This window comes from Notamacropus eugenii, chromosome 1 (assembly GCF_028372415.1).
Source record: "Notamacropus eugenii isolate mMacEug1 chromosome 1, mMacEug1.pri_v2, whole genome shotgun sequence".
Classification (NCBI taxonomy): domain Eukaryota; kingdom Metazoa; phylum Chordata; class Mammalia; order Diprotodontia; family Macropodidae; genus Notamacropus; species Notamacropus eugenii.
This window is the reverse complement of record NC_092872.1, coordinates 371,982,477-371,992,336: the sequence shown is the minus strand read 5'-3', so window position 1 is coordinate 371,992,336 and position 9,860 is coordinate 371,982,477.

Genomic DNA, 9,860 nt, shown 5'->3' with positions numbered 1-9,860 from the left:
GAATTCAATAGGAGACAGACTGTGGCAGATTTCTAGCACAGGACAGACTAGAAGGTCGACAGGAAGGATCTGTTGTGTGGGGCTGGAGGAATACACAGTGCACAGCACAAGGTCTGTACCAGCATGTTACCTGCCATGGCAGGGCCAAGTAGGAAGCCCCAGACAGTTGGAGGCATTGGCCAGCTGCACCGTGGAATCTTGGTATATCAGCCCAGGATAGGAGTCCAGTGGAAGTGAGCAAGTGAGAGCCCAGAGACCCAGATATCTGTAGTGGCTGCTCCTGAGAACACCAGCCCTCAGATTAAATGTCTGTAAGTCACCTACTTGAACTTCAGGGAGTCAAGATGGCAGAATGATCAGAAAATGCTCTCCCCCTCCCCTTGTTGACCTTGAAAGACCCATAAAATATTTCCCAGGAAAAATCCTGGAACAGTGGGATCAGTTGAAAGGGTAAACAGTATCTCAGCTTGTTAGGCTAGGAAAATTGCAAAGGGGGGTCTCCCTCTCTGTCGTTGAAGGGGAAAAATGCAGGACTACAACTGTACCATACAGCCCCACCTCATCAAATTGGGAGAAGATCCTCAGCCCCCTCCTTCCAGGGGGAAGGGATGTTGGAGCATTCAACTGTCAACACCAGGATCCCAGGCAAGCCTCAGCACTCCAGAAAAATTGGAAAGATACCAGAACAGATGGGTTCACCAAATAATGAGTTTGCCAATGCTGTGCTCAGCAGAGGAAATCTCTTGTGGCCAGACAACCTGTCCCCCACACTTAATGCAGGTAGCTCCAGGGAAACACAGAGAGACTTTACGTGATCTCTGCTTTCCAACACCAGTCAGCTCAGCACCAGGTAAACTGCAGTATTTTAGCTTGTAGCAGAAAGAACTAGAGGTCACAACACACAAAGCCTCAAACTGAAAGAACAAGAACTGTGGGACAGAGTCCCCCTGTGCCCCAGAAGCAGAGATCTACTTTAAAAGTAAGGAAAAAGGTGGTCATCAAGAGTAAGAAACAAAGCAGAAAAGACCATAGAATCTTTCTATGGGGATAAGGACCAAAACACGAATACCAAAGAAGTCAGCATTGAAACTATATTCCCATCTGAAACTTCAGAAGGGAATAAGAACTGGTCTCAAGCCCAAAGAGCATTCTTGGAAGAGGTCAGGAAGGATTTTAAAAGCCATATTAGAGAAATAGAAGAAAAACTGCTCAATGATTTTAAAAATATGAAAAAAGAATTCACTGAAGAGAACAGCTCCTTAAAAAGGAAATTTGGACAAATGAAAAAGGAAGCACAAAACCTAACTGGGAAAAATTGGACAAATGGAAAAGGAAGTACAAAAAGTAACTGGAGGAAATAACTCTTTAAAGGGTGTTGGGGATGGAAGCTCAGTTCCATGTGGACAGTCTCGGGTGGGTAAAGGTGGGAACTTCTAAATCTTAGAGTTCTCATGAGGCCCCCCAGAAAACAGCAGGGAATCGAGGAGTGAGACCGAGCTATCTCGTGTATTTCCGCCTCTTCCCGTGAGAAACGTGATGGGAGGAGCATCCCCGCCCTCGAGACTGTCCCGGATCTGGGCACACCTATTGTTATCTAACAGGCACGGTACTCAGGTGCAAACTACACAGCCGGAGAGCTTAATTAGGGTCAGGAAAGCCTGAAGGTGCTCTTAGCGCAGAGGGGCCCTGACAGGACAGAAGGCTCCGTTTTTCCTCTCTTCGCTCTCCCCTCCCCCTCTCTCCCCACTTACACTTCTACTTCCAATCTCTTACCGTAAGATCTTTGCCTCCTTGGGAGATTTCTCTCTCCCTCCTAAGGAAGAGCTCCCCCTGCACATGTAACCAGGACCCTGAATAAAGCCTAACCCTTGTTCGACTCTGGAAAGTCTCTTCTCTCATACGTTTATCCGGTTTGGCCAACCGAAGACCTGGGACAGGTAAGGTAAGACTCGGGTAGCCCTCAGGCCTCTAGGCCTGGCAAAAGGGAATAACTGGGCAGATGGAAAAGGAGATGCAAAACTTAACTGAAGAAAACAATTTGATAAAAATCAGAATGGGACAAGTAGAGGCTAATGACTCTATAAGACATCAAGAATCAGTCAAATAGAATCTAAAGAATGAAAAGATAGAAGAAAATGTAAAATACCTAATTAGTAAAACAACTGACCTAGAAAGTAGATCCAGGAGGGAAAAATCTAAGAATTATTGGTCTATCAGAAAGCCATGATGAAAAAAAAAAAGCTTGGACAATATCTTCAAAGAAATCAACAAGGAAAACTACTGAGAAGTCCTAGATCCTGAGGGATAAATCGTCATTGAAAGAATCCACCGTGCACCTCCTGAAAGGAAACCCAAACTAAAAGGAATATCGTTGTCCAATTCCAGAACTATCAAGTGAAGAAGAAAATACTGCAGGCAGCCAGAAAGAAACAATTCACATATTGAGAAGCAACAGTCAGGATCACACAGGACCTGGTAGCTTCTACATTAAAAGACCAAAGGGATTGGAATATGATATTCTATAAGGCAAAGGAGCTGGGACTACAACCAAGGACCAGTTACCCAGCAAAGTTGAGCATAATATTTCAGGCAAGGAGATGGACATTCTTCCCAACCTTCCTGTTAAAAAGGCCAGAGCTCAATAGAAAATTAAATCTTCTAACACAAGTCTCAAGAGAGGTATCAAAAGGTAAACAGGGAAAAAAGTGTTATTCAATATAGGCAAACTGTTTACATCCCTATAAGGGAAGATGATACTTGTTAATCTTGCTAATTGTGTATTTATTATGATATATAAAAGGGATAGACATAGATAGAGGGAATGTAAAGGAAATGATATGATGATAAAAATGTGATGTAAGGGTGTGAAGGCACTGTAATGGGAGATGTGAAAAGGAGGAAGCAGAAAATGGTAAATTTTATATCACAGTAAGAGGCACAAAAATATATTACAGTACAGGGAAAGAGGGGAGGGAGATAAGTATTGTTTGAGGTTTACTCTCATTTGATTTAGTTCAAGGAGGGAACAAAAAACTCACTTAAGTATAGAAATACCATTAACTCTATAGGCAGTAGGAGAGGAAAGGGGAAAGAAAAGGGAGGAGAGGCTAAAAGGGATGGAAGAAGTCATAAGGAAAGAGGGGAGTAAAAGTGAGGGAGGTAAAAGAAGAATGGGAAAACTGAGGGAAGTAGTGGTCAAAAATTAAAACTACTGTGGAGGGCAAGGAAGAGGTGAGAACTAAAAGCACAAACAGGGTAAAGGAGGATGGAGAGAAAGACACAGATAGTAATCATAACTGTGAATATGAATGGGATGAACTCTCCCATAAAACAGAGAAAGGTAGCAGAATGGATTAAAAACACATTTGAAATGAGGAGTTCCTCACAGGGTAAAGATAAGAGATTGGAGCAGAACATATTGTTCTTCATCTGATATAAAAAAAAAAGACAATAGGGGTAGCAATCCTAATATAAGAGAAAACAAAAGCAGAAATAGATCTAATCAAAAGATATAAGGAAGGAAACTATGTCCTATTAAATGGCACCATAGAAAATGAAGCAATATCATTACTAAACATATATGCTCCAAGTAGTATAGCATCCAGATTCTTAGAGGAGAAGATAAGCAAGTTACAGGAAGAAAAAGACAACAAAACTATACTGATGAGGTCCTCAACTTTCTGCTCTCTGAACTTGAGAAATCTGACCTCAAACTAAACAAGAAAGAAGTTAAGGAGGTGACCAAAACTCTGGATAAGGTAGATATGATAGATCTCTGGAGAAAAGTGAATGGAGATAGAGAGGAACATACCTTTTTCTCCGTGGTACACAGCACATATAAAAAAAATTCACCACGTACTAGTGCATAAAACCTCACAATCCAGTGCAGAAAGGCAGAGATATTCCATGCATCCTTCTCAGATCATAATGCAATAAAAATTATACGTGATCAAAGCCATGGAAAGGTAAAACAAAAATTACTTGGAAACTGAATAATCTAATCCTAAAGAATGAGTGGGCTAAACAACAAATCATAGAAACAATCAGAAACTTCATTCAAGAGAATGAGAATAATGAGACAAGTTGCCAAATCTTATGGGATATTGCAAAATCATTTCCTGGGGGAAGTTTTATATTTTTGAATGTCTATGTCGAAAAAAAATAGAGAAAGCGGAGACCAATGAATTGGGCATGCAGTTGAAAAAACTGGTAAAAGAACAAACTGAAAATCTCCAAGTAAATACCAAATTAGACATACTGAAAGCCAATGGAGATATTAATAAAATTGAAATTAAGAAAACTATTGAACTGTTAAATAAAACTAAGAGTTGGTTTTGTGATAAAACCAGTAAAACTGACAAATTTTGATCAATATGATTAAAAAAAGAATTAAGAAAACCAAATTACTTATATCACAAATGAAAAGGGTGAATTCACCTCTAATGACAAGAAAATTAAAGCAATAATTAGAAATTACTTTGCCCAACATTACGCCTATAAATTCAACAGTCTAAATGAGATGGCTTTATATTTTTAAAAATATAAATTGCTCAGATTAACAGAAGAGGAAGCTGAATACTTAAATAACCCTATCTCAGACAAAAAATTTGAACAAAAGATAAACGAATTCTCTAGGAAAAAATCTCCAGGGCCAGATGGATTCACAAGTGAATTCTATCAAACATTTAAAGAACAGTTAATCACAATACTATATAGAGAATTTGGAAAAATTGCCAAAGTGTCCTACCAAATTGTTTTTGTGATTCAATTATGGTTCTGATAGCTCAATAAGGAAGTATCAAAGCAGAGAAAGAAAATTGTAGACCAATTTCTCTAAGAGAAATCTTAAATAAGATATTAGCAAAAAAGAATACAGTAACATCATGAGAATAATATATTCTGATCAGGTAGGATTTATACCAGGAATGTAGGGCTGCTTCAGTACTGGGAAAACTATTAGGATTATTGATCATATCAATAATAAAACAAACAGAAACCACATGATTATCTCCATAGATGCAGAAAAAGCTTTTGACAAAATACAGCACCCATTCCTATTGAAAACACTGGAGAGTGTAGGAATAAACAGAACTTGCCATAAAATAATAAACAGTATCTACCTGAAACCTTCAGCAAGCATTATATGTAATGGGGATAAGTTAGACACATTTCCAATAAGATCAGGGGTGAAATAAGGATATCCATTATCCCTACTGTTATTCAATGTCATACTAGAAATGTTAGCTGTAGCAATGAGAAGAAAAAAATTGAAGGAATTAGAATAGCAAAGAAGAAACTAAGTTATCTTTGCAGATAATATGATACACTTAGAGAATCCCAGAGAATCAATTAAAAAACTACTTGAAATAATAAACAACTCTGGCAAAGTGGCAGGTTACAAAACAAACCCACATAAATCATCTGCATAGCTATGTATTAACTAACAAAGCCCAACAGCAAGAGATAGAAAGAGAATTTCTATATAAAGCTACTGTAGACACTATAAAATATCTGGGAGTCTACTTATCAAAACAAACCCAGGGACTATATGAACACAATTACAAAACACTTTTCCCACAATTAAAGTCAGATCTAAGTAAGTGGCAAAACATTGGTTGCTCATGGGTAGGCAGAGCCAATAAAACAAAACTGACAATTATCCCTAAATTAATTAACTTATTCAGTGTCATACCAATCAAACTACCAAAAAATTACTTTCTAGAGCTACAAAAATAATATCAATAATCATCTGAAAGAACAAAATGTCCAGAATATCAAGGGGACTAATGAAAAGAAATGCTAGGGAAGGTGGCCTAGCCTTACCAGATCTCAAATTGTATTATAAGACAGAAATTATCAAAATCACTTGGTACTGGCTAAGAAACAGAGGGGTAGACCAGTGGAAAAAGTCAGGCACTCAAGACACAGTAGTCAATGAGTATAGCAATCTACTGTTTGATAAACGCAAGGCCCTCAGCTTCAGGGATAAGAATTCCCAGTTTGACAAAAATTGCTGGGAAAACTACATAAATGTGTGTCCCCATAACTCAGGCCCCCTTGGGAGGCAACAGCAGAGGCAGCAGCAGACAAGGGCTCCCAAACCAGGCAGTAGCTCAGATCCATTGTTGAAGGTCAGAACCCCCAAGGGAACTGAGCCCCACCTGTTGTTCCTGCCCCCACCTGAGCACCTGAACTTAATCTCACGCTGAATAGCAGCCCCGCCCCCACCCAAAGCCCTGAGGCTGGGGAACAGCATTTGAATCCCAGACCCCAAGCACCAGCTGGGCAGATCTGGAGGTGAGGTGGGTGTGGAGAGGTCACTCAGAGGTCAAGTCACTGGCTGGGAAAATGCCCAGAAAAGGGGGAAAAAAAATAAGACCATAGAAGGTTACTTTCTTGGTGAACAGATATCTCCTGCCTTCCTTTCAGATGAGGAAGAACAATGATTACCATCAGGAAAAGACATAGAAATCAAGGCTTCTGTATCACAAACATCCAAAATAAATATTTGATGGACTCAGGCCATGGAAGAGCTCAAAAAGGATTTTGAAAATCAAGTTAGAGAGGTGGAGGAAAAGCTGGGAAGAGAAATGAGAGACATGAAGTCAAAGCATGAACAGCAGATCAGCTTCCTGCTAAGGGAGACCCAAAAAAATGCTGAAGAAAATAACACCCTGAGAAATAGGCTAACTCGATTAGCAAAACAGGCTCAAAAAGCCAATGAGGAGAAGAATGCTTTCAAAAGCAGAATTAGCCAAATGGAAAAGGAGGTTCAAAAGCTCAATGAAGAAAATAGTTCTTTCAAAAATTAGAATGGGACGGATTGAAGGCTAATGACTTTATGAGAAACCAAGAAATCACAAAACAAAACCAAAGAGAATGAAAAAATGGAAGGTAATGTGAAATATCTCATTGGAAAAAGAACTGACCTGGAAAAGAGATCCAGGAGAGACAATTTAAAAATTATCGGACTACCTGAAAGCCATGATCAAAAAAAAAAGCTTAGACATCATCTTTCATGAAATTATCAAGGAAAACTGTCCAGAGATTCTAGAAGCAGAGGGCAAAATAAGTATTCAGGAATCTACTGATCACTGCCTGAAAGAGATCCAAAAAGAGAAACTCCTAGGAATATTGTGGCCAAATTCCAGAGTTCCTTGGTCAAGGAGAAAATATTGCAAGCAGCTAGAAAGAAACAATTCAAGTATTGTGGAAATACAATCAGGATAACACAAGATCTAGCAGCTTCTACATTAGGGGATCAAAGGGCATGGAATATGATATTCCAGAAGTCAAAGGAACTAGAACTAAAACCAAGAATCACCTACCCAGAAAAACTGAGTATAATACTTCAGGGGAAAAAATGGTATTTCTTTCTTTTTTTTTTTTTTTTTATTAAATTTATTTATTTAACTTTTAACATTCATTTTCACAAAATTTTGGGTTACAAATTTTCTCCCCTTTTATCCCCTCCCCCCCCAAACACCAAGCATTCTAATTGCCCCTATGACCAATTTGCTCTCTCTTCTATCATCCCTCACTGCCCTTGTCTCCATCTTCTCTTTTGTCCTGTAGGGGCAGATAGCTTTCTATACCCCTTTACCTGTTTTTCTTATTTCCTAGTGGCGAGAACATTACTCGACAGTTCATCCTAACACTTTGAGTTCCAACTTCTCTTCCTCCCTCCCTCCCCACCCCTTCCCTTTGGAAGGCAAGCAATTCAATATAGGCCATGTCTGTGTAGTTTTGCAAATGACTTCCATAATAGTTGTGTTGTATAGGACTAACTATATTTCCCTCCATCCTATCCTGTCCACCATTACTTCTATTCTCTTTTGATCCTATCCCTCCCCATGAGTGTCGACCTCGAATTGCACTCTCCTCCTCATGCCCTCCCTTCTATCATCCCCCCCACCCTGCTTGTCCCCTTATCCCCCACTTTCCTGTATTGTGAGATAGGTTTTCCTACCAAAATGAGTGTGCACTTTATTCTTTTCTTTAGTGGAATGTGATGAGAGTAGACTTCATGTTTTTCTCTCACCTCCCCTCTTTATCCCTCCACTAATGAGTCTTTTGATTGCCTCTTTTATGAGAGATAACCTGCCCCATTCAATTTCTCCCTTTCTCCTCCCAATATATTTCTCTCTCACTGCTTGATTTCATTTTGTTTTAAAGATATGATCCCATCCTATTCAATTCATTCTGTGCACTCTATCTCTATGTATGTGAGCATGTGTGCATGTGTAATCCCACCCAGTACCCAGATACTGAAATGTTTCAAGAGTTACAAATATTGTCTTTCCATGTAGGAATGTAAACAGTTCAGCTTTAGTAAGTCCCTTATGACTTCACTTTGCTGTTCACCTTTTCATGGTTCTCTTCATTCTTGTGTTTGAAAGTCAAATTTTCTTTTCAGCTCTGGTCTTTTCATCAAGAATACTTGAAAATCCTCTATTTCATTGAAAGACCATTTTTTCCCCTGAAGTATTATAGTCAGTTTTGCTGGGTAGGTGATTCTTGGTTTTAGTCCTAGTTCCTTTGACTTCTGGAATATCCTATTCCATGCCCTTCGATCCCTTAATGTAGAGGCTGCTAGATCTTTTGTTATCCTGATTGTATTTCCACAATACTTGAATTGTTTCTTTCTAGCTGCCTGCAGTATTTTCTCCTTGACCTGGGAACTCTGGAATTTGGCCACAATGTTCCTAGGAGTTTCTCTTTTTGGATCTCTTTCAGGCGGTGTTCTGTGGATTCCTTGAATATTTATTTTGCCCTCTGGTTCTAGAATCTCAGGGCAGTTTTCCTTGATAATTTCATGAAAGATGATGTCTAAGCTCTTCTTTTGATCATGGCTTTCAGGTAGTCCCATAATTTTTAAATTGTCTCTCCTGGATCTATTTTCCAGGTCTGTTGTTTTTCCAATGAGATATTTCACATTATCTTCCATTTTTCCATTCTTCTCTCTTTGTTCTGTGATTTCTTGGTTTTGCATAAAGTCATTAGCCTCCATCTGTGCCATTCTAATTTTGAAAGAACTATTTTCTTCAGTGAGCTTTTGAATCTCCTTTTCCATTTGGCTAATTCTGCTTTTGAAAGCATTCTTCTCCTCATTGGCTTTTTGAACCTCTTTTGCCAATTGAGTTAGGCTAGTTTTCAAGGTGTTAATTTCTTCAACATTTTTTTGGGTCTCCCTTAGCAGGGAGCTGATCTGCTGTTCATGCTTTGACTTCATGTCTCTCATTTCTCTTCCCAGCTTTTCCTCCACCTCTCTAACTTGATTTTTAAAATTCTTTTTGAGCTCTTCCATGGCCTGAGCCCATTGGGTGGGCTGGGACACAGAAGCCTTGATTTCTGTGTCTTTGCCTGATGGTAAGCATTGTTCTTCCTCATCAGAAAGGAAGGGAGAAAATGCCTGTTCTCCAAGAAAGTAACCTTCTATAGTGTTATTTCTTTTCCCTTTTCTGGGCATTTTCCCAGCCAGTGACTTGACCTCTGAATATTTTCCTCACACCCACCTCACCTCCTGATCCTCCCAGCCCGTGTTTGTGGTCTGAGATTCAAATGCTGCTTCCAGCCTCAGGGCTTTTGGCGGGGGCAGGGCTGCTATTCAGTATGAGATTATGTTCTGGTGCTGAGGTCGGGGCAGGGCCACCTCTCAGGCTCAGTTCCCTCAGGGGGTTTATGCACAGACCTTCCGCAATGGATTCAGGCTCCCGCCCGCTTGGGGAGCCCCTGTCTGCAGCCGCCTCTCAGCTTCTACCTCCCGGGGGGGGCCTGAATTATGGGGGCACCCCACTCCCCTCTCGACCCGCCAAAGAGACTCTCTCACCCACCCCTGTCACCTGTGGGTGGAGGGACTT